Source organism: Passer montanus, unplaced genomic scaffold (genome assembly GCF_014805655.1).
Source record: "Passer montanus isolate IOZ18808 unplaced genomic scaffold, ASM1480565v1 scaffold100, whole genome shotgun sequence".
Lineage (NCBI taxonomy): Eukaryota > Metazoa > Chordata > Aves > Passeriformes > Passeridae > Passer > Passer montanus.
Window position 1 is genome coordinate 1,954,489 of NW_024356506.1, and position 19,462 is coordinate 1,973,950.

A 19,462-nucleotide genomic window follows, 5' to 3' on the forward strand; every position below is an offset into this window, starting at 1 on the left:
ATTAACTTCATCATTGGTTTCTTGGTAAAATGCAGCAGAAAAACTCTGAGGAGACCCAGAAAAAACAAGAGCAGCATAAAGTTATAGTGATGTAGACATATATACAAGCCTATACAAAATTTTTGTTAGAGTTTAGGATGACAAACAAAAGCAGGAATTAGTGAATGTATTTTAGGCACTTCCCTTAACAATTCTGCAGATACTGAAATAATTGACACTATCATTGCATTTTCCCTGATTTCTAAACCCAGTGATTTCCCAGCCACATTGGAGCACTGAATACAATTTTCAAAGGCCCTCTCCACCTTTGTGCAGCTATTGTAAGCTCATTAAATGTATCAGTGCTTGGATGAAGCCTTGGCCCAGTTGAAATCAGTAGGAAAACTTCCATTGACTTCAGCAGGGTCAAAATTTCATTTTCAGCATTCATCTTCCTTTCTCTTAGACGAATGTTATTTTTAAAGCCTCCCTGCCATGCTTTGTGCCTATTTATAAAGGGAGGATGTCAAAGTGTACCTCTCCACTCCTTTCAGGCCTAGAGCCAGGGGTTATTTTGCCTGGCAAAGGTCTTCCCAGTCAGGACACTCAAGGCAGTGGTTTCATTAGTGAGGGTGAACCAGCAATCAAGAGGTCAGCACCAAGTGGGTTTTGAAAACCCTCAATTCTCCAAAGCAGAACATATCCCAGTGGGATTAAGAGGGAATTCTGCCTTCAACTCCTTGTATGTTTTATAGTTCCTTTGTATGGAACAATTTTATTTCAAGTGGCTGGGGAATGAGAGTAGATGCCAGCAGGTCTCCAGCTGGTTTATCCCAGGTGCCAGGCCCGTTCTGATGATCCCTAAATATAAAAGAGGAGGTGGGTGGGCATGGTTAGAATTGCCCCACACGTATCAATAGCCAATTAGGGGACATAACTCAGTTTGATCCACTACATACATGGAAAGAGTAAATGGCTTGATATGAATAAATCAGTTAAAGAGAATTATTTCTCCCTCTTTAGAAATTATAAATGGTTCTATCAAGTGCCATTATCGGCTTTAGCGGAAATAAAATCTGACATTTGTCTCTAGAGCCTATTACATTAAAGCATAATTTTTACAATTACATTCTCCAAACTTTTAGTTCACTAATGGCAGGAAAAGAGGCATAAGGGCAACAGCTGGCAAAGAAAGGAAGCTCATTCTCATATATGTAAAAATTAAAGAAACACTTAGGAAAATACAGGAAATAGGAAAGGTCATATTCCAGTCTTCAGGACTCTGGATGTAGACAACATTTTTAGAGTAAAAGCTCACTTTCCTGTAGTTAATAAGAGTATCTGATTGCTTTTGTAAAGAAGAAAACTTTTGGAAACAATTGGATTTACATGTCATAGGAACTGAAATAGGCTTTATTGTAGGTTATCATAATTAGGACAATTTAAGGTCTTTTTTACACCTTCGAGTGACTGATATGAAACTGGCCAAGGTTCCCAAAAGGGTCCTGTACCAAATGAGTGATCACTCTCATTCACTGTGATGGGTCTGATGGTTTTCAGTAGTGTCTATTTACCCCAAAATAAAGGTTACTGACTGTTATATTTCTATAAATAAGACAAAATTTGTTTTAAAATTAATCCTTCTTATTCCATATGAATCAGTCTAACTTGCCTTTGGGAGGAGTACAGGAGCTGATGAAAACAATGCAATCCTACACCAGGTTGCAAAGACACGAGTAAAACAAACATTGTAAAACCTCACCATTCACTGACTCAGAGAATGAGAGAAATTATTGTGGTTGAAGGGGATCTTTGGAAATCTCATGTCCTGCAGGACAAAAAAACCAACCTTCCCAGGAGTGGCCTAGAAAGAACAGTGAGTTTCTGCTCTATCTTGATCCACAGTCTCTGCTGGTGGGGCTGTCTTGAGGAGTGTATTATTGGGAAAGAGTGGCCAGGGACTCCACGGACACGGACCAGCACCAGACTGGCTGTTGGCATCTGTGACCTTCAGTGTCCCTGTCAGCTCCTCTGACAACAGAGACAGCCCAAGGAGGGTTCTTTTCAAGTATGTTCAAATTATCTTCCTCCTTCCTGGCTCATGGATGCACTGTCAAAATATATTGAAACTTGGGTCAATGTATTCAGTTCCTTTCCTTCTCAGGATTTTCAATAAATTTAATTTTTTTCTATATTTACTGAAAATATGGATGTTGTTTTCACAGAACCACCAAATAATTAGGATTGGAAAGGACCTCTGGAGATCCTGCAGTCCAATCTTCCTGTTAAAGCAGGGTGGCTCAGAGCAGTGTACACAGGAATGTGCCCAGGTGAGTTTGGAATGACTCCAGAGAGGGAGACTCCACACCCTCCCTGGGCAGCTGTTCTAGGGCTGTGGAACCTTCCATGGAAAGAAATCATTACTCATGGTGAGGTGGAACGTGTTGTGTTTTAATTTATGGCCATTTCTCCTTATCCTGTTGTTGGACACCACTGGAAATAATGTTGGGGCCTGCCTTGGGGATATTTATATGAGTTGGTGAGATTTTTCTTCTCTTCTCTTCTCTTCTCTTCTTCTCTTCTCTTCTCTTCTCTTCTCTTCTCTTCTCTTCTCTTCTCTTCTCTTCTCTTCTCTTCTCTTCTCTTTTCTTCTTCTCTTCTCTCAGCCCCAGCTCCCAGTCTCTCCTCACAACAGAGATGTTCCAAACCCTCCATCACCTTTGTGGCCTCCACTGTGTGGTTGTTTTAGAATTAAATCTTTCTGTGCTGCAACTGAACCCTTACAAATGCTTTTAACTGGAACAAAAATCTTCTGCAGATCTCGTCATTACAGCTCTTCAGTGTTACTTAGGACAAAGCATTGATGTCTCAAATGCATCTGCTCATGCCAGGGCAGCACCAGAGCACCCCAGGGAGAAGGACAAGGGGCCAGCAGACTTGTAATGAATGCTCATCTTTGGATAACACTTCATCTTCACTTCCCTCTAATTAACACTAAAATAAGTACTCAGAACAGACTGCTTTTACATAAAAAGGAATTCCTGATAGAGATTGGCATTTATAATTAATAGCTAGCTAGCTCAAGTGCTGGCTCTTTACTTTTAAGTGCTCCATTATTTTAATTTCTCCTGAAATTCATTGTAATAACACTGATCACAAAGAGGCCATTTCTCTTTGGTTTAAAGAGCTGTTGCCAATGATGGCAAGGCAAAGATTTGACCTACATAAAAACATAAGGGCATGGGCATGCTTTAGCACTTGGACATATGGAGCTACAAGAGCCTTGTGGATCATGATGACAGCACTCAACTATGCAGTTGACATGAAGGAAATTTTCAAATGCCCCCCTCTTACAGAAGCCTCTCCTGACTTAATAGTGTTGAGGTGCAACCATCTGAAGTCTTGCCTATCTCATTTGTATTTGAACATTTTAGCTAAAAAACACTGAGGGATTTTTTTATTATGAAAATGCCAGAAATGCTAGGCTTGTGTTTGGCCTCCAATTGTTTGGCAGCAAAGAGGGAATTTTCCAGTCCCCTCCAGTGTTTAGAGGGTGATGAGATAAAGCAAATAACCCCTTCTGGGAGAATGTCTTACTGATCTGTGTGGCAGAAAAAGGTGTTTAGGGGTCTGTCCTCTACCCATGACTCACCAGAGTTTGGAAAACATAACACGTAAAATGTATAAACTATTAAATGCACAAAGCAGTCAAGCATTCACTTGGACAATCTTTGATCCTATAATCTTTGATTTAGAGCTATGGACAATAAAGTTAAAGGTTAATTAAGGAGCAAAATAGCCTCACATTTGTAAAATATAAAATTACCTGCTTAAAAATCCTGTAATTAGGAAAATAATCTAATAATGGTTCTTGGCCAGAGGCAGAGGCAGACTTCTAAACTAAGCTCAGTTTTTAAGCTGGGGAAATATCTCACCTAACTCACATACCTAAGTGATGAAAGGTTTCAAATAATGTGCTCCCAAGGTGAAAAGGGACTCCAATCTCTTTTAGTGCTGCTACAGACCTCTCAGAGATGACTGCTACAAAAATAAAACCAATCTTATAAAACCAATGTCCAATTTACTTAGACTTGTTGGGAAACTCCCTCAGAGCTTCAGTACATGCATGTTCCAGGTTCCTTCATCACTCCAATCTATGTGGATGAGAAATTATGTGCAGCCAAGTTAAAATGAAGTCAGATTTCAATTTTTTTTTCTCAAAGGTCTCACTGAAAATGAAAAGAAATGGAAAGGGGAACAAAAATATCAATCTAGATTAACTTTCTTGCTGTTGGTTTCCGCAGAGCTGAAGAGACAAATCAACCCAAGCAATATTATCCATATAATCTGTTTATAAAACAAACCACAGACTTTTATAAACTATGACAGACTGTTCCACTACAAAAAATTGTAATTCTGTGCCCAGTACAACTGGACTACTTTTGCCATGTAATACACACAATCCTAAATTATTTCCAACTCTCTCTGTCTCAGAAATAATTCAAAATTCATCATAGAAACTGCATTTTCCATTTTTATAGCACCTGAAGGTCTTGTAGCATATTCCTAAATAAGATTCCAAGTTCATGTGTATGAATAGTTCACCTTTAGTTTTGCAAGGGCAAACAGAGAAATGGAGTAATTTATTTAGCTGACATTGTGAGGGCATTGACTTTGCTGAAAATAGAGTCCAGATCTCCTGGTTCACAGCCCTGTGCTGGAGAGAGCACAGTTCCCTTCACAAGTAACCTCCCAAGAAGCCCATAAAATTCCTAAGTGGCAGCTCTATATATAATGCTGATCCTACATTTGCCGTGGGTAATGTTTTGCAGTAGATCTGTTGCAAATCATTTCTTTTAAAGCATTCCTCTGTCTCTACCTAATGATTTATTCAGTCTTTGTTGCCTACTGTGAATCTTCCTTCGAAAAAACCAATATGCAAATCCATAAAAATGCAACTTCAGGGTTTTTCTTTTCTTTCCTTTTATATTTTTAATTTTATTTCATTTTATTCAAATCATAAATCTTTACGTTGTGGGAAGGAACATTAAGAAACCTGAAGCAAACACTTCCTAAGCTAATTTATTTTAGCCTACAAACACTGCATTTTCTCTCCCCTTCAGAATTTTCTGTAAAAGTGGAAATGGTGAAAGGAAAAGATGCCAAGAAAATTTTTAAGGCAGTGTTTGGAAATGGGAGGATGGAGAGGAAAATGGCATCCCTCTGGTTACAGTCTCTTAAGGACATTTGCTAATCTTTTAATTGATTAATGTTAGTGTACCTGCATATAGCCCACAATGAAACAGAGGATTAAAAAAAAAAAGTTTTTCTGAAATGCCAAAAAGGAAATAAACATTGTTTCAGTGAACAGAAAACACAAAATATCCCTGTCCTCAAGCAGGGGGCTTGAGAAAACTAGAGGGTTTTGGGACATGATAGAATACATGGAAAATGTTGGAATTTAACTCCAACCCACACAGAGGTATAATTAATTTAATTAATGCTAGTTCTCCAAAAGCCAAGAGTCAAGTTTGAAACTAAGCACCCTAGCCTGTATATCAAAGGGGAAATGGTGATTAACAATCCTAAATAACTTTCTGGGATAAGGAAGGTTGAGAGATTGAAGGAGAGAAGGTTAAGATTAATTATAGGGAGAAATTCTTTTCTGTGAGGGTGGTGAGGCACTGGGACAGGTTACCCAGGGAAGTTGTGGACTCTCATTCCCTGGAAGTGTTCAAGACCAAGGGTAGATGGGCTCAGAGAAACTGATCCAGTGGAAAATGTCCCTGCTCAGGGTAGGGAGTTGGAACTGAATGGTGTTTAAGGTCCCTTCCAACCCAAACCATTCAATGACTCTATAGGACATCCTTGAGTAACTTTCAGCAGCTTTCAGGTTTGAGCTTCTCTTTTAGTGGAAGTTGAGATTGTCTTTCAAGGCATGCAAGAGTTCAAGTTTTCCATTTGAATATCAGTGATTTATCTATGCTTTAGCTCTGGCCAATTGCTCCTTTTCTATAAATGCCATATGACTTAGAAAGATAATCCTTGATTATGTGGGATCAGACACTTCAGCAATGGAGATTGTGGCATTAAACTAAAAGGAGCTGCAGTAACAGCTATGCAAATAAAGTCTATGAAACAATTTACACTTGTCCAAATGTGTCTGGAGAACAAAACTGGGAAAATCTCTTTCCTTTTCCTCAGTCAACCATGAAAATGCACCTTGTAGCAAGGCTGGTACATACAGAAATGTAACCTGCCCTAAGCCTATGCCTCTCAAGCAGACAATAACAATGCTGAAAAAGGAGGGTTTGCTGCATTAACACTCATAATAAAGGTGATGTGCCCCACACTTCTCTTTTCTTTGATATCAATGTATTTTGATGTCTTGCTTTCTGCATGTTCATTCTCTGTTGGTTTCTTGCTCATTGATGGCTGTCCTTTAAAAAGAATTCCTCTCACTTGCCTGCATCTTTCAGCAAAAAAAGAAATCAAAAGGAAAGGAGGAAGAAAAGGCTGACTAGGAAGAAGCTGGCTGAGTTTCTTAGAGCACCTCAGGCTTTAAATATAATGCACTGATCAACATCAGAACTGGGTTAGTGGAGCTCCCAAGCTCCTGTGTCTGTGTTTTGGATGTAGCCCAATTCTGTGGGGTTCAGAAACAGGGCCAACCAGTCCCATCTCACCTAAACCTTCCTTTAGGTGGTCTAGAATTCCCCATACCTGGCTAAGAGATGAGCTGACCAAGAGAAAAGGCTCCCTGGACGTGCCACAACACAAACACACAGGTCACAGAATTTAAACTCAGTCATTGTGATTAAAGTAAATATCACTTTTAGACAATTACTCTTATTCTGAACTCCAGCACTCCCAAGGCAGTGCTGCTCTTGAAGATGCCACCAGTGAAGAAAAAGCAATTTAATCACTAGTATCGATTATTATTATTATCTTTATTTTTAAAGGAAACATTGCATGCTTCAGGCAATCCTTTTTGCTCAGGGGAAGGTTAAAATCCCTGGGAGTGCTCCTGACTTCTCCCATTTCCTTCTCAAGTTAGCATGATCTCCCCTTTTCAGTTTTGATCACAGTTTCTCTACAGACTGAATTCATACAGAGACTGGGACAATTAACTTCTCATAATTTCCTTCTAGGAACAAACAACCAAAAGGTTTTGCAAATAATTTGTTGAGTTGGCTCCAATCTCACCCTGCACAGGGTCTGAAGTATTGAATTTCAGATTTTCACCTGCAATCATTGATTTTACCTTTTTTTTGAAGAGATGTTGTCCTAGCTTTTGTTTAATCTTGGCCTTGCTAAGCAGTTCACTTGCTGTTGCTATGCCTTCGTTTACACATTTTAAATTTAGTGATGCTAATTATAATACTCTATGACCTCTTTCTTTCCTGGGAAAACCAGAAAATTAATTAATGAATGTACTTGCAACTGCCCTCTGAGAGGGAAGAAGACTGCTGGTCATGACTATATAGTTAGAGAGGCCCCAGGAAGTGAGAGCTTTATTTTTCAAGTGGTAGCCAGCTATTAATATGAGGATTTCATAGAGCTTGGTTTTAAAATATGTATTTTGGACACCTGTCTTTTCAAAAGAGACTGCCAAAGAATTTTTAGTAGAAAAACAATGAGAAATGGCTGTCAAATGAACCTGTATGTCATTAAAAGGAGAGGAAATTTAACGCTGTGAGTCATACATGGAGCTGAAATAGTCTGTCACAGCAGCCCAGGGCAAGTGTCTCTTATTCCTGGCAGCACAAAGCCCAGCTGATTGATCCTAAAGCTTTCTGAATTCAGCAGAAAGACTCCCAAGCTACCTCAGACTAATTAGTTCTTCTGTTGGTCTGAATATTGTCAGTCACAAGAGGCTTTGAATAACAGGGCTTAGAATTGCTGGCAGGGATAGTGAAATACTGAATTTTCCCAACCCACCTGAAACATCCTGAAGTCCTACAGCAACTCTGACTACAACTACAGCAAGGTGCTGCATAAATTATAAGTTTATCAAAGGTGAGAGCAGTACAGGATGTGACTCTTTGTGTTAATGTCACAGCAGGGAAAGCTGCCAGAATGATGGGAATTATGCTAATATATGGGAAAATTTCAGGATTTTCCTTACTTCAAAAGTTCCTCAGTGCCTGAAGGGAGCCTGAAAACTGTTTGTAAGAAGCCTGCCAGAAAACCCCACACCCAGAGGGTTGTTTTGAACCTCTGGTGGCTCCAGTGCAATCTGTGGCTTTCTCTGGCCCCTGCTGCAATGCCAAAGCCACGATCTCAGGCACGAGGCTGCAAAATCCCAGAGTGCATAAAAAACTCAACTGCAGTCCAACATCGTGGGCTGCCTGCTGGAAACAAGGCACTTCAGCCACCCTGTGCCTCAGCCCCCTCACGTCCTGGTCTGTCTCCTTATGCCTTTCCTTCTCTGACGTGGTCACTGGCATGTAGAGACAATGACCATTTCTTGTTCCTGTATGGTAGCTTCTATATTTCCTCTTCCCCACAGGATGTTTGCATGAAGCCAACAGATCCACAAACTGATTTTGCTTTGTTTTTATTCATGCAAGAAAACATTTGGGGGGCCAAGTGTTTGAAGCAAGTTTGATGTACCACAAGGTCAAGGATCCTCACCACTTTTTGAAGCTTTTGAAGGCAGCAGGGTTTTGTTTTGCAGAAGGTGCTCCATGTCTTCAATCTCTGCTTTGTTATTGCCAAGTTATAACGTTACCTTCCATTTTTACCACCTTTTATACAATCTGTGGGTTGAATTCCCAGCAGTGAAAAACAGTGCACCTCAGTTAAAGTCAAGATAAAAAGGCAATGCACATTAGATGAACATCTACCTTATTACACATTATTTAGTATCAACTTTTTGTTATCAGTTTGCAATTTACCATTATTACTATTATTTATTATCAGGCTTGTTTCCTCAGACATTATGAATCCTCCTTACATAAATGGATTTGGATATACATTACACCCCCAAGGCAGCAAGATGAAAACATGAAGAAGCTTAGATGATATTTTCAAGACACCTAATTAGTTCACATCCTAAAAGCTGTGATATAATGGATCTGTTGTGTATCTTTGACTGATAGAGAGGCAGTGCCAAACTGGGGATAATGACCAGGACCCATCTGGTGCACAGGGAGGTGGCAGCAGGCTGGAGATGCCTCGTGATGGAGCAACTGTCAGAGGTTACAGTGATGCAAAATCTCATCTTACATCAGAGGCTGATGTGGGGTTATCTGGCTGTAACTCAAAGCAGGAGGATGAGTTGTGGCACCTGCTTTTGTCTCTGCCTTGGATGTGATGGATTTGGGCAGAGGAATAGAAGGGAGGTGTTTGCAAATCAAGAGTTTCTGCACATTTCTCAACAAGCACTAAGAAAGGGCTGGAAGGAATCTCTGAGCAGGTGCTGCTCTCTCCACTCTATCACTCTGCCCTCAGGAGAGAAGGAAATCATCACTCTTAAGCTGCTGGGCTCATTTTCCATGGATTGCAAGGGGGGAACTTGTTTCTCTATGCCTACAGCCAAGAACCAATGACTGCCCACTGAGGTATGGCCTAATTTTCCACCCTGCTACCTGTCTCAATCACTCAGACATCATGGATACATGGAAATACTGCCATGGTGTTAGAACATGATGGATGTCATGGTTAGCGAGTCTTCATTTTCATGGGTAATGAGCAGAAGAGGCCTCTACATAATTCTGCCTCCCTAGAACAATGGTGAGGAGTTGAGACATGCCTAAATAATGTTATTTCATAATGTTGTTATTTAGCAGGAATCGATGTTCACACCTGTTTATTTCTCTTTCAGACACAAATGAACACAGTATGCAGAATTAATATAGTTAAACTGAAAAATAGCCCAGTATTGATTAGCCACCTCTCCATTACACTGCACAACATCAGTCAATCTCTTCCAGACACCAGGAGAAACCTAATGGGCTTTTATTCATCACAGCCTAAGAAATCCCCATGGAAAAGTTTTTCAACTCAAACTAGTAAATCTCAGGAATATTGTTTCACTCCACTAACTAATATCTTCACTGCCTGGACTATAAGTGAGAGTCACATCCCAAATGTTAGTGGCATTTTTCAGAAGTGTTTTGTTCCCAGCAACCTGGCAGCATTGCTGGGGTTTTGGCCTCATCTGATGTGTTTTGAGGTGTGTTGTACATAAAACCCAGGTCTGATTCCAGTTTCATTTTCCCAGGTCTAATTCCAGTCTCATTTTCTGTCCGAGCTGTTAGAACCCAAGCTCTCTGCTCTTTGTCTCTCTGTGATCCAAATCTCCAGATGGAAATGCTCAGGTCAGAGACAGGGCTGAGATGGCTTCAGATGGAAAGTGAGACAAATTACAGCACAGATGTATCTAAAAAAGCTGCTCTCAGTTATCTCTCATCTCTGACTTGGTGCTGGCTTTGCTTGTTTGGACGTCAGCATTGGGCATAATTATATCTGCCATCCTAGAGCAGTTTCATGAGTGAAGAGAAAGATTTGGGAAAGAATTGTTGGGCAGACCTGCTGATTGCTGATTTGCAGGAGAGCTCAGTCCAGCTGACAAGTGACAAAATGCCAAAGGTTTCAAAGGACATGATAGAGTTCTATTTTCACAACAGAAACAGATGTGGTCACTTAGGGTGAAAATATCACACAATTTTTCATAGAATATCCTGAATTGGAAGGGACTCAGAAGGATCAATGAGTCCAGCTCCCAGCACCACACAACTGGAAAGTTAAATGCCATATCCAAGACTGTTACAGGTTGGAAGTCATGACCACATTCCTTTGGAGCTTGGTCCAGTGCTTGACCAAGCTCTCAGTGAAGACCTTTGTCCTGATATTCAGTCTGGACTTCCTCTGACATAAATTTTAGCCATTCCCTCAGAAGTTATCACTGAAGAGATCAGCACCTTTCCTTCTCCTGGCTCTTATAAGAAAGTTCTACACAGCAGTGAGCTCACCCCTCAGGTTTTTGGGTTTTTTGGTTTTTTTTATTGCTACTATAATTACCAACCTTTAGTAAATATGTAAGATTTGTTTTAAATCACTTATGAAAACAAGAGTAAAACCATGAATATCAAGTTGCTTTCAGTGAAAAATAAATAAAATAACCACAGTTTTCAAGCACTTTTTGCAGATTTTGGCTCATGGATTCTAAGAGTCCATGTCTAAAGATGAATACTGGGGATAACATTAAAAATGCAGGGCATTTTGAGTTTCAGTTTCTATTTTATCATGCGATGATCTATATATCTGGACTTCCCCTGACATATCTTTTAGCCATTCCCTCACATGCTGTCACTGAAGACATCAGCACCTTTCCCTCTCCTGGCTCTTATAAGAAAGTTCAACACAGCAGTGAGTTCACCCCTCAGGTTATTTATTTTTTTTTAATTGCTACTGTAATTACCAACCTTTAATAAATATGTAAGAATTATTTTAATCACTTATAAAAACAAGAATAAAACCATGAATATCAAGTTGTTTTCAGTGAAAAATAAATAAAATAACCACAGTTTTCAAGCACTTTTTGCAGATTTTGGCTCATGGATTCTAAGAGTCCATGTCTAAAGATGAATACTGGGGATAACATTAAAAATGCAGGGCATTTTGAGTTTCAGTTTCTATTTTATCATGCGATGATCTATATTTAAGACATCTTTAGAGGCATACAACCTCTAGTGGAAAATATTCAGAGATCCTCAAAACAAAATGGGTTGAAAAACAGTGCAAACAGCATAGGAAGTATGCCTTGAAGTGATATACAGTAATTCCACTACTACATAGAAGGCCACTGTGGATTTAAGAAATCCCATAAATGTACTTTAACACATTACAAAGAAACTAAAATGTAAAGACCCAGTCCAAACTCCCCATGCTCATGCTGGAATTTACTAGCTAAGTGAGTGGTTTAGTGAAGATTTATGATCTCAATATTGTCTGGAATTCATGGGTTTCCCATAGATTTTTTTACTCTGTGTTCCTCAGATGATACACTTTCATTTCTAGAATAATGAAAGCCCTTTATTTTTGTTTGCTCAAGAACAAACGTGGAGAGGGAAAGCTGCCTGGGTTTGTAAAGCAATAATTATGGAGGGCAAAATTTGGTTACTTTTCCTAAATATGTAGATGGAAAGGGTGAAGTGAGCATGTGACACAGGGTCTTGTGAAGCTTCACCTGAAGAATCAGCCCAGTTTGTTTGGTCAGTGTCCCACATGGTATCAAGTATGAACATTGGGGTGGAGATGAAGCTGGAAAAAAAGATTTGGGTAAATGTGATCCCTCAGCATCTGTCTCATATTCAGGCATCTGAGTGCCAGAAACCAGGATAAATTTCTGAGACTGCCAAAGAGAGAATGTAACACTTGTTTTCCCTGCTTAGATCAACCAGAATGTGTGCATTGTCAGCATGGTGCCATGTTCCTTCTCCTGCCCCATGAACTTGGGGATAAGGTACAGGTCATCAGGTTCCTGAATTTTCCCCATCCATGGGATCTCTGCCTGAGAGTTGTGTGGCTCAGAGTGGGAAGGAGGAAGAAACTCTGTGCTGTTTCTCTGGGGTCACGCCTTCTAACCATGTCTTGATAACCAAGACAGAAAGTGTCTTCCATGACATAGGATCGCAGAATCACAGAATGGTTTGGGTTGCCAGGGACCTTAAATATCACCCAATTTCAACCCCCCTGCCATGGGCAGGGACACCTTCCACTATCCCAGGTTGCTCCAATCTCTGTCCCATCTGAGCTTGAACACTTCCAGGGACTGGCCATCCACAATTTCTCTGGAAAATTTGTGCCAGGGCTTCACCACCCTCATGAATTTTTTCCTAATATCCAATCTAACCCTTCTTTCTTTCAGTTTGAAGCCATTTTCCCTTGTCCTGTAACTTCAGGCGCCTTAGATAATCTCTTTCCATCTTTCTTGTAGGTTCCCTTCAGGTACTTGAAGGCCACAATCAGGTTGCCACAAAGCCTTATTCTTTCCAGGCTGAGCAATCCCAGTTCTCTCAGCCTTTCCTTGTGGGAGAGGTGCTCCATCCAACAGGTCCAGGTCCTCCCAGTGCACATCACAGCCAAGGCAGCTGAAGAGGCTGATGAAGGCCAAACACTTTAAAAAAAACCCAGACACAGAGATGCAGCTTTACTTCATGAGATTTCACACTACAAAAAGTTCAAGGCGATGATGCAACAGGGCCCCAACAATATCTCACCAACAGACATTGCAAACTCATCAGTCCTGCTTCTGCCACTCACCCAAAAGAATGGGAAACATTATTCCTAATTACACAGAAGCTGAAACACAGTTAATCAATTTACTTTGAGATACAGGGCTTGTTCCTGGGTGCAGAGAATTAATTTTCTTACAGTAATGCCTGGGAAAGTAGAAGATTGGTTCTGGTTGATTTACGGTGTCAGCATTTTTTTATTATTATTTCACGAACAACATCCATTTAATCACAAGGCATCTAGAAACTGAATAAAAAAGGAAACCTTTCATTATTCATAGATAGTATCTTCCCGAATCACAGATTTGTTTGGTTAATAATAACTACATTAAAAAAAAATGCTCAGGATACCCTCATAGAGTATCTTATTTATTTCTTTTCTATTTTAATACATAAAGGGATGCTGAAGATGAGCTAAAATTATCCTCTTCTGCTCTTAGCTGGAGGATAGAAGTATTTTTCTTTTTTTTTCAGATTATTTTTGCTTCAACATGTGGCAGTTTGATTTTGTGAATTAAAGTACAGTATTACAACAGTGAAAAAGTTTCTGGTCTTGCACTGATCACGGTCTTGTTGCTGCTGTTTGTGCAGAACCTGTGCCAAGGCTGACCTAGGACCTCCACAGCAGTAATTAAGTATTTTATGTCTGAACTTTGACAACAATGTCTCAATAAAAAACTGACACATGTCAATCTGAATTTTCGTAAGTTTTCAGTGTCTTGTTGTCTAAGCCTGAAAATGTGCAAGGGAAACATAAATTAATTATTCTGCAGTTTCTGGTAGAAGTGGCTGATGTCTCTGGATTATTTGTCTAAGTCAAAAATTTCCAGAAAAAAAGAAAAATTATAAAGAATTATCCTACATAAAAATTCTACCTCCCGGGAAGTAAAATAAGAGCTACAAGGTGTTCTTGGTTTCCAGGACTTAGAGAATTATCTTCAAATACTAAGCATGACTAGTTTCTTCATGCACATAGTAAGCCTCAACTTTCTGCTTGGGATGCTGGAAAAGTTGGTTTACTAATGCTTGTAAAGTGCTTTAAAATCTTCAGCCATAAGCAGAGTAAAATGCAGCAATTACTTTTTAATGAACTAGAAATAATGAGCAGTAGGTCTCAATGATTTTTTCCTTTCCTCCAAGAATGTTTCCTCTTAAGTTATGTATTTAATTCCCTCTATATATCTACCTAGATCTGTTTTTCTTAACATCCACATCACCATTTTATCTTGGCACTGATGCAGAGGCCAGAGTTTGCTTGTTTCTTTCCCTGACAACTTCTTTAGCTCATTAGTATCGATTTAGGAAGTATTGAAGATAAATTAAGAAGTGGAGTCAGCAAGCAATAAGGTGCCTCCAAGGGTTTCAGACCATGAGATGAACTACCTGCAAGGAAGAGATTGGAGCAGGGATGTTTCATGAGCTCCTTTTGCAGGAACTGCTAAATTTCCCCAGGTATCTTCTGTAAAAGGCAGAATTTATGCACTGCAAGCAGAAACAGCTCAGTGAGCTGGTCCATTTGAGGCACACCCAACCTGAACCCTGATTTCACTGACCACCACTGCTCATTCAGATTCAGCAAGATCAGAGACTTGTGAGCTTTGTCCTTTGAACATTACAGATGGCCTTAAAGCAACACTCAGTGCACCATTTCTGCAATAGTAATAAGTGCAGAGCATGAAATTATTTCCTGGGGTGAATTTATAGAGTGCTATTGATTCCATGCGTATTCTAAAGTCTATTCTTAATTCCTAAGGACTCCTTAATTCTCTTGCTTCATGGCAACCTTCCTAAGGAGAGAGGCAGTGCCAGGTTTTGCAGCAATGTAGTGAGGAAAAACAAGAATTAATCTGACCATCATCTGAGAAGACAATCTAGTGCTTTACATCACCAACTTCTTAGAAAAGGCTTAAAGCCAAGCTTTTGTGTGTGCTGTGTATACCTGTGGTGCTATAACAAGAAATAAAGGTTGTAATAACAGTAATTAAGAATTGTAAGTAATTGATATAACTGCAATTTTTTGGTAATAGCAGCTCCTATTCAATGCAGAAACCTTTCCAAGAAAATTATGTTTATATAATACCAGAATCTGATGGGTAGAAATGTTATTCTGATTCAAATACTGTTCTCATCCCCAAATATCCTATGTCTGTGCCATCAAGAAAACAAATGGCCACTGTACATGTTGACATTGAAGAGATATGTATATGCTAGGCAAAAAAATACGTCTTATTCTTGCACTGATGGGTATAAAAATATAAATCTACTATTCTAGAAAGCTTGCTTCAGTTATTGTAATAATTTAAAAACTTCAGTCCAACTCTGCTGAGAGCTCTGCAGTTGTATTTGCCTCATGTTAGAAAAGTGTTCCACTTCATCTGTTGATACACAGCACAAGGACACTTTACCTGACAAAAACCAGAAGCGGTTGTGCCTGAATTTTTCTGCAATTCCATCAACTTTGTGTAGTTTCCTTTGTATCCATCACCTTTAGAGTGCACCTGAAACCTCAGCATGGTTTGCTTCCACACTGAGCAAAAATGCTTTCTCAAGACAACCTTTGGGGAATCACAGAATCCTAGAATGGGTCAGGCTGGAAGGGAGCACAGTGGGGTCACCTGGTGCCACCTCCCTGCTCCAGCAGGGCCATCCCAGAGCACAGGACACAGGATTGTGTCCAGATGGCTCTGGAATATCTGCAGGGAGGGAGACTCCACACCCTCTCTGGGCAATCTGTTCAGTGCATGTTAAAGAAGTTCTTCCCCATGTCCAGGTGGAACTTCTCAGGCGTCATTTCCTTCCTGCCTGTTCCTCTTGTCCCATTGCTGGGAACACCAAGCAGAGCCTGGTCCCTGCTCTGAGCCCTCCCTGCAGTCACTGACAGGCAGGGATGAGGTCCCCTCTCAGTTTTCTCTTCTCAAGGATCAACAGGCCCAGCACCCTCAGCCTTCCCTTGTATGAGAGATGCTCCAGTCCCTTCCTTATTGTCACAATCCTCCCCTGGACCTGCTCCAGGAGCTTTCCTTTATCCTGAGGAAACCAGAAGTGGACACAGAACTCCAGATGTGCCTCACCAGGACTGAGCAGAGGGACAGGACCATCTCCTTTGACCTGCCGGCCATGTTTTTCCCAAAGCAGCCCAGGATGCCATTGGCCTTCCCAGGCTTTCCCAGGTCACACAGCTGGCCTCGGGCAGCTTGTTGCCCACCAGGTCCTTCCCCTGGAGCTGTCTCCACCTCTGCTGGTGCAGGGCATTATCAGGTGTAACAATCTTTAGGGAAGACTGAAAGAAAATTGGAGACCACTCTTATAGTTCATGGATAGGCTGTGTTTTTTGGGGCACTCTGTAGGTGGCTTGGAGGCCATTCATGACAGCAGAAAGTCTACCTGGAGTGAATCAAGCTGTCTTAATGCAAATAAAGGAAATTTGGGGTTGATTTGATATAGCAAGGTCATCTGCAACCACTCCTCAGGTGCCAGCAAGTGCAGGGAGTGTGTGAAACCTGGACCTGGACCTGCTTCCTCCTCTGCCTCCTAAACAAGTCTGGACAACATAATCTTACCCAGATTTTGTGAAAGAGACAGAAAATAACATTTTTTTCCTTCCCTTTGGTTGGGATTTGGGAGAATGACTGCTGAAAGGAGGGAGAGAGAACACAGAAACTGCCAGAGGGATCTAGTGACAAATGTGTTGATGGGATGAAAGAGTTCTTAAGATAGTGTATGTAAGATGAATTTTAGTTTTGTACAGGAAAACCAGCAATTTTCACTGTCATTTCCTTTCCAGAGTCTTCCTTCTTTGACTTTCTTTCTTTCCTTCCTCTTGTTGCCTTTTTTTTTTCATGTTTCCTAAACTACCTGATTTGAAACATTGGCAAGAAATTCTAAATACATCAAATGAGATATATTTCCATAATAAATGGGATTCTTCTTTCTCATGGTCATAGATGTAAGCGTTGTGAGACTTTTGCTCTCTGGATTTAGCAGTGGGTTTTGGAAAAAAAAAAAAAGAAAGATAAAACCAGCAAGTGTAGTCACAGCCTTAGATTTAACTGCAGGCAGAGCTCTGTTATCTCTGGGCATATTAAATAGGATTACGTGTTTTTCAAAGGACTTGAGAGGAATTTTTTGATGTTCTCTTAAGAAAGATCCATAGGTGTTGGTACTGTAACCATGAGGTTCCTCCAATGGGGATTTCTGCATGAAATGCAGAAATACATACAGGGTATTCAGGTAAAGAGTCTTCCCAGAGACACAACAGAAATCAAAGAAGCTATTATTTTATTGAATCACTCCATGTGGCAATTCAGCACCCTTCTGAAGGCTGTAGGAAGGCTGATTCAGTGGTTAAAATGACACACAGGTGCTTCAGAGAATGGGATTTTCCTGCATCCCAAAATTCTGTGTCCTTGAGAAGTCATTCAGGAGAGCTCAAACTTTCATTTCCAGGCATTGGAACAGGAAGTGGTGGAGCCACCATCCCTGGAAGTGTTCCAAAGGTCTGTGGATGTGGCACCTGGGGACGTGGTGAACATGGTGCTGCTAATTAATGGTCAAACTCAATGATCTTGGAAGTCTTTTCCAGCCTTAACAATTCCATGCCTGTTATGCAAGTATCTATGGGACTAAATCACATGGAATTCCATTTTCTTCATGGTGGAAAAAGGCCTATTCTTTAGTCAAATGACTCCTTTTCATACAGTTTTATAGACCTCATGTGGGACTCTTTTGCCCTGTTCTTCTAAAGTTCTTCTTCTAAGCCTTCTGATGTTTAAATTTTTGTAATAGAGTTTCTCACACACTTTTCATGTAAATATTGACTGTTTTGCATTCCTTTCTAGAAGAAGAAAAAATTAATAAACTGTTAGTTTGACAAGTGTGGTTGGAGAAGTAGCAATTTCATCCTCCAATCCATGGTCACTTTTAAAATTCTATAAATATCAAAGTCCAGAAATAAATGTGCCTTTTATGCCTTAGACATCTCAGCGTGTGAGTGTCATTCAGTTCGTGTCATATTACAACAGGTCTCCAATTGGTTAGTAGCTTTCTTTCTAATTACTTTATTGGTTAGTAACAAGCTGTTAATCTGTATTGATTGGTCACTCAAACTCTTGCTGCAGGGATGTTCTTTGTGAAAGATAATTTTCATTTTTCTATCTAACGGTGCAAAAACAATTTATGCAGGTGCAAGTTGTTTTTTAACCAGGAATAGATTGTTATACTAATGAATTGCTCACAACAGGATTGCTTTCACATGGGAACTTGCAAAATACTAGCTTTGACAAGGCCAGCCACTGATTCCAGGAGCGTAGCCTTGATTTCATGAAGGCTTTCTTTAGGATTTCTCTACCTTACTGCAATAAGTCTCCTCATTAGTTTCCATGTTGCCCTTATATGCATAAAAGTGATATTTTAAGGTTGAAATAGGGATATAAATGTTCTGTTTCTAATGGCTGCTGTGAGATTAAAGACATTAAAAAGGTTGTAGGGACCAGATGCTGTGATGACAGAGGCTGGAGGTATCTCCTTGGTAAAGCCAACCCAAGTTCCAGTAAAAATCCACTTCAAGTACAGTTTTAGCAGGCCTGCACCAACTGGAAGCAAATGTTTCCCTTCAGGTTTTAATTTTTAAAAATAAAGCAACTTTATTTTAAGCATTGCTTTAGTAAGGGTGAGATAGCCTTTGAATGTTGTGATAAAACTGTTGCACCAAAAATATTCAAGTGGTCCAAAAAACCTGCATCACTTTTTAAGCTTATGGTAGCTCCAGATGTCCTGTGGGTTAATAGTGCAAATTTACAGGGACTGAGAGCATGGAAAAGAGTTTGGGGGGAAGGGAAGGGAAGGGAAGGGAAGGGAAGGGAAATCAAACTTCAGGCACAGCAAGTTTCCTCTGCTGTTCTGTATTTGGAACATTTTGCTATCCTCTTATTTAGGTAGGATTTTTGCCAAGTGAAAGGTGTGTGTGTCTGGGTGATAAATACACATTTTCCCAGAAGTGCATTCAATCATGCTTTACATTTCCAGCATTACCTCCTGAGCCCTGTCATGGACCACCACCTCTGACTCCTACAGAGCATTGGCCATTCTGTATTTTCTAACAATCTCCTGCTGTCCCAAGTCCTACTGCAGAGCCGATGCCTCAGTTTTTGTTCTAGCTGATTAACTCTTGCTCTACGAGTGCTATTTTTGTAAGGCCATGGAAATCAAGGAATCACAGCCTTCATTTTGCAGTCAAAAAT